This window comes from Psammomys obesus, unplaced genomic scaffold (assembly GCF_907164565.1).
Source record: "Psammomys obesus unplaced genomic scaffold, mPsaObe1.curated_primary_1811, whole genome shotgun sequence".
Lineage (NCBI taxonomy): Eukaryota > Metazoa > Chordata > Mammalia > Rodentia > Muridae > Psammomys > Psammomys obesus.
Window position 1 is genome coordinate 32,940,534 of NW_026596040.1, and position 6,583 is coordinate 32,947,116.

Consider the following 6,583-nt stretch of genomic DNA (forward strand, 5'->3'; position numbering starts at 1 on the left):
AATTTAAAACTCAAAAAAGTTATAAGCAAAACTTTAAAATTTTAATCTAATCAAAGAAATGTAAGACTTACCTGATACTAATATAATGACAATGTCTAGTATATATCCCCATTGTATATGTATATATATAATGTGTATATATATATATATGTATATATATGTACGCAAAAGCAATATAAGAAGGAATAAGCATACAAAATAATTCGATGACATTAGAGTCAGAAGAAATAAGTTTGCAATTCATAGAATGGATAATTCAAAGAAATTCCATGTGTCACAAGAATAAGAAAAATGTAATTAATACAAAAATTATCCTTCTCAAATAAAAAAATGCTATTTAAAATATGGTAACATTCACGCCATTTTGTAGCAGGTATTGCATGCAAATGGATGGGATTTGATGAAATGGGAAATGCTGTACATTAGTAAGTATGCTGTATATTTGTACAATATTTCTGAATAACATTTAACTGTTACCCTTCTATCTGTCTATTGTAAGGTGGTAATATTTCTGCTCTTTTCACTCAAGAAAACTTGATTTCCCTGCTCAGACTATTTCCTAATGAGTGAACTGGACTTATGTAAAAAGACTAGCTCTGGTGAACAGTGTTCATCACAGCATCTTTTGTGTCAGTGAAGCCTTGAGATTCAGTGTGCAAACCTAGGGGAACTATTATGTCATTTTTAACACTCAGTGGAATAGACTATCATGTAACAATTTTATTTTTGTTTGTGGACATTTGTTAAGTGTAGACTAAGAAAACAAAATAGCGAGTTTTGTTGTGGTAGTTTGAGGCTTATACATAGTGCACTTTGATCACATTAAATCTTCCTCCCTTTTCTAGGAAATGTTATACCTCCTTCCCTGATACTCTTGCTTATTGTTAGTTCTATTTTCATACCTTTAAGTTTTCTTTTTCTTTATAATCTTTAAAACATGGAAATTTAATTTGGATAAAAGAACAAATTACTAACATTATAAGAATAAAGATTTAGGAGTCAAAATGCCTGTCTCTGGTCCTGCTTCCCACACAGGTATATAAAAATTGAATGTTATATAAAACTTGAATCTACTATGTTTCTCATTCAGTTTTATCTGTCTGTCTCTTCTATTAAAGTCACCATCAATCTATCCACAGGTTCAGGGCAGGACCCTATATGTCATCTTCAATTTTTAAAATTCCTGTCACCTCTCAGGATAAACTGACCATTGTTTTCTGCCTCCAAAATATCTCTCCAGCTTTTTATCACTGCTATCCCAACTTCTGAATATTGGATCCCTTCCAAAAAAATTAGTTCTTGAAATAGTCTTTAAATTACTCTCTCTGACCTCGTTTATCTCAGTAGAATCAGTTGTACCTATTTTTATTATGTTCTTGATAAATTAAAAACTGATTCTGTCCCTTTGCTGCTTAAGACATTTTAAGGCAGACATGAATAAAATCTAGAATGTGTGTCTTGAAAAATAATACTTTAGATATATTTGTGTATCACTATCATCTCTTTAGAAACAATATCCTTTTGATAACTTTCTACTATGCAAATGAATATTTATAGCATTATATTTATTTCTTAGGAGGAAAGAGGAAATGTACTCCTTTTATTGGATAGCCCCTCTTTACTTCCCAATTAGAGTTCAAAAATGTATCTTCCTTTCTTCCCACATCATTCAAGTTTGTACATGATGCACTTGGAGGTTCATGGCACCAGTGTCCAAATTTAAAAATATGTTTTCACAATACACTGGTCAGGGCAGTTAGGTAGAGTAAATAGTGTTTCAAGAAACTGTCTCAGTCCTGTGTGGGTCAGAGTCAGAGGAAGTTGGAAAGTCACTGCCCTATTTTTGAATCCATATCATTTTATAAAAATTGTGCTATAGCACATAAACCCCTGTTTCTATTCATTTGTCTCCTTCATCATCTATGTAGAGCAAGAGAGCTAGAAATGGTGTTTATTCATTATTATATTCTAAATGCAAATAAATCAGAAAGCACATAGTACAGAGTAATAGTCATGATGTTCAATGGAAATATGTCCATGTAGCCTCTAGTTTGGGTGGTTAACTCATCAAGCACTCTAACTTAGCTCCTCATCTAAAGCATTAAAGCTCCTGAAAACATGAAAGACAGTTTTGTATTCTGCCCAAAGCTGATCTAAATTGATCCCAATGAGTCAGAAAGATGATTTATTTTTATCGGTTTTAACCAAATTTCTTATCTTAAATTGCCAAGATGTATCTCTGGCAAGTTTTACTATTTTATATGTAAATGTCCTAAGAAACATCTTGCAGTAACACAAACCAACTACTACTAATAAAATGTAAGTCTAATGTGTGATTTGGTCATCAAGAAAGACAATAACAAAAACATTTTCCCTAGTTAAGATAGGCCTTGCAGTCACAAGAAGAGAGTTCAAATCTTCAAATACGATACCAACATTAGTTTGAAGCCACTTGGTCAATGGTACCTTACATGACATCTGAAGCCACCTCATTGATGAGGTGAGCAAAGCATAAAAAGTTAGGGCTATCAGTCCATCCTGTTAAATCATGCACTACATGAACAAGTCACAGCTCCAGCTAGTCAAGCTCTGCAATATTCTTCATTCCCTCTCCTCAACTTGAATTAATTTGATGTCAGAATTTTACCTTCTGCCCATGGAGCTAGCTACATAGAAGCCATAATTTTTGGAAACACTGCACTACTTAATAAGGTTTTCTTTCATCAAAATAAGATTTTACCTTTAGATCCAGAAAAAAAAAAAAAGATGATTTCTTGTCTCAATACTCCATTATCACCTATGCGTTAAGTAAATTCAAACATTAGAATAGAAAATTCTTGCTTGTTCCAGGATCCTAGCTTAGTCTTCACAAGGCCGTTTACAGTTTCACAGTGATAGCACACAACAGTCCAAACATGATTTGATTATTTTCTTAATGAAGCCCTTTAACTCATATGTTCAGCAACACTAATTGTTCCACTTAAAAAGTAATTAGTGCCCCCCTTCTTCTTATCTAATTAATAACTTGTATTCAAGCTTCAAGGAAAGGTTATAAGGTCAAACTGTTCTCAGTGAATTTTTGTTTTGTTTTGTTTTTAAATTTGATCTGAGTGTGCTCCCTAATGGCAGGTCTGTAGCTTAAAATAGCTTTGCTAATATCTGGTGTTTCAATTGTTTCTTCACACTGAGAGAAACTTGAAAACATCTTATTCCCTGCTCCACAATAACCATTGAGAAACTGGCCAAAGCCTGGCATCAGTTGAGCAATGAATAGTTCAAATAGTTAATACTTTAGGTGCAAGAAGACATAGTCTTCAGTGACTTACAGTTTCATATGTCGATGGATCAGGTTGTTTCTAAGTCACAGAAGCTCATTTTACAGGAGAGGAATCTAATACACAGGAAAATCTGATATTCTCTAAATTCTCTTAATATGTTCAAGGTAAGAGATGTCAAGCTGTGTTTGTATCCTCAAATATAGTTGTTTCCACTGAATAAATATAACTGTACAAATTAATTATTAATGAGTAAAATAATAAGGTATAGAATTAGAGTGCCTTTCTTTTCTTGAAGCCATTTTGGCCAAGGATACCAGAAATTCTGATATTCTGGGGAAATTGTAAGATGTAGTGCCAGACTCAAAGCTGCTTCACACTTCTAGGTCTTTGTCATCACTTTTCTTCAATGCCGGTCATGATGTAAAAGGAGACTATGATCTCCAGAAGACTGCTTAAAACAATATTTAAAATCATGGCTTCATTACTCTTGGCAATTTTAGCCTCAATGTATTTTTTATGCATGCAGAAAGGGGGGGGAGGGGGAACCGGGAGGGGAGGAGGGAGGGGCCTATGGGGGGATACAAAATGAATAAAGTGTAATTAATAAAAGTTAAAAAAAAAGAAAATATAATTAAAGTTGTTGGAAAATAAAATCAAAAAAAAAAAAAAAAAAAAAAAGAAGGAATGGAAGCATTAAGAGACTGACTCTTTAAAACAACTGGAATTTCCCCAACACTGTGTAAATGATATTTCATAGATTAACAAATTCCCCAATTTAAAAGGTGGACACTATTTCTATTTTTATTTCATAGAAAGGAAACATAAACCTCAGGCAGCCTGGATCAGTGTTTTCCTATTTCTTTCATAAGTATGTCAGATTTCTCTCCCCAAATGTAGCTCCTCAGTGAGTCGCCACAGCTTTTCATACTCTCATCAGAGCCTGGCACTGCCCTTCTTCACAACACATCCACACTGCTGCTAGACAACGCAGTATCACAAATACACTGTCAACAAAAGTTTTAATTATCTATCATTCTGGAGGCTAAAGTGCTACTAAGTCTAGCACTGCTACTTTATAGTTAAATAAGTTGGCCACAAATACCTGTGTCCATTATTCACGGACTTGGTACTCGGACTTTGTAACTCACATGGAGTGGAAATGAACTCTAAACATTTGGGTAAGTGCTTATTTCCTATAGTACATGAATTGGAGAAAAAAACTATGCACAGACAGACACACACCAACTGAAGGATCACACAATACACAGGTAGGCACAGTCATTCGCTACTTTATTCATAGAAATTTGTTTTCTTAAAAATTCATAATTGTAGAGCCCAATGTATATGTCTCTCCTGTTATTAAGAATCCTTGTGTATTTAGGAGATACTGATAAAGGCAGATGAATTTCAATTTAAGTATATTGAAGTCATGATATAATGTAACTTTCCTAAAATTCTCCACTTAAAACTGTAATTTTTTTCTAGATATTATCTATAGGTTAGGAATTTGTGTGCTGGACTCATATTTCCATGGTTTAAAATGAAAACAAACAAGTGAATACTAACAAAAAGAAGCAGTAGTGTCAGTCAGAAAAAGAATCTGTAGTGTCAGTCGGAGCTCAGCTTTGTTCATAAGCTTAGCATTGGCAAAACAAAACTGCATCCAGCGGTATGACCATTCCTGGTTATTCTAAGATGTTCAAGAGAACATTACTTAAACGGGTTTTAACCAGTACAAATTCCACAAGGAAACCCCTCTCCTGATCACTAGCTTGTGTGCTCTTTACTAGTCACAGGTTAGAAAAGACGGCATATGTGTCCACGTGACCCACTAAAGTTTAAAAGACAAACTGCGAAGGAGCAAGCATGGGTCTTCACCAGGTCCTCTGCTTACCTGTCATGGCAGCTCGCTTGGTGGTTTTGTGGGACTCCTAACAGAGGGAGCAGCTGTATCTCTGACTCTTTTGTCTGTTCTTGGGATATTTTTCAAAACTGGTTTGACTTGTCCAGCCTGGACTTGAGGTCTTCTGCTTTGTCTTGTTTTATCCTGTCTTGCTGTTGTGTTTTAGAGTCCTGCTCTTTTTTTAAAGAGGAAAAGGAGAGAGAGTAGATCTCTTCCCAAGAGGGGAAGTAAGGGGAGCTTGGAGGAGTGGAAGGGAGACAAACTGCTGCTTTATTTTATGGGAAAAAAGAATCTGTTTTTATTTTAAAAACATATTTCAAGGACAGTGATGCATGCCAGCTCTCTTGAATTCAGCACCACAGGAAAGTTCATCAATCGTTAATTTGATTTCACATTTAGACCAGTTAGAGAATGAGGTGGGGCTGAAATTAAGCACTTGTTTATATAATGTTTCTAAAGGAAGGTTTTCACTCCACATGGCAATCAATGTTTTTCTGCAAAAGCTGATACATCTAAGGACAGGGGTGATTCCCTATGAGCAAACCTGACAGGGGAAGAAGTTCGAGGTGGGCAAGTTAGTATCACAGTCACTGCAAGAGTATCTCATCTAACAGACTAACCCAGCCCTGACATTCATGCTCTGCACTGATGCTGTGCTGACTACCTCACTCATTCCTCTTCCTCCTCCTCCATATCTCATTACCTACACCCAGTGAGAGATTTTCCTGGGCAAATCTAAAAAACATTTCTTTTTCACAGACAGGAGGACACAGACAGACCTAAGGGAGTATTCTCTGCGGATCCAGCTCAGAGAACTAATACCTGTGCAGAGTTGTTCCTAACAGGAGCATGGAGGAGTCAAAGGCAGGTAGACCCACTGGAAATCCTCTAGGCGAATCACAGGCAGACACACCAACGGGAGCACAGACTTTACCCCAAAGATTAAACAAACAAACAACAACAAAGCTATAGCATTGAAAAAACCCACTGGGTGATATATTATTCACAGCTACATTATCCATTACACAATCATCAGTTAACCTCTTATACACCATCGAGGGGGGGAGGGGCAAGCACTTTTGAGGACTGGAGGTGTAAGTTCATCTCGCACACTGCTTGATCCTTTCCCTCCACTGGGGAACCACAACTGTTGGGTCTCAAAAGAATTTCCTACACATGGTCACAATTTCTCCCTTTCCAGACAACAATGGTCACAACCACCCCAGAAGAAATGCTGAGCAGCAAGACGCTTGAATATTGCTTCGCTGTTTTATTTATTCCAGTTACTTTGAGCTGAGAATGTATTTGTTTATAACATCCTAGCTGAAGGAGCTAGGAAAACATAATTAACTAAGCTCTCTCTCTCTCTCTCTCTCTCTCTCTCTCTCTCTCTCTCTCTCTC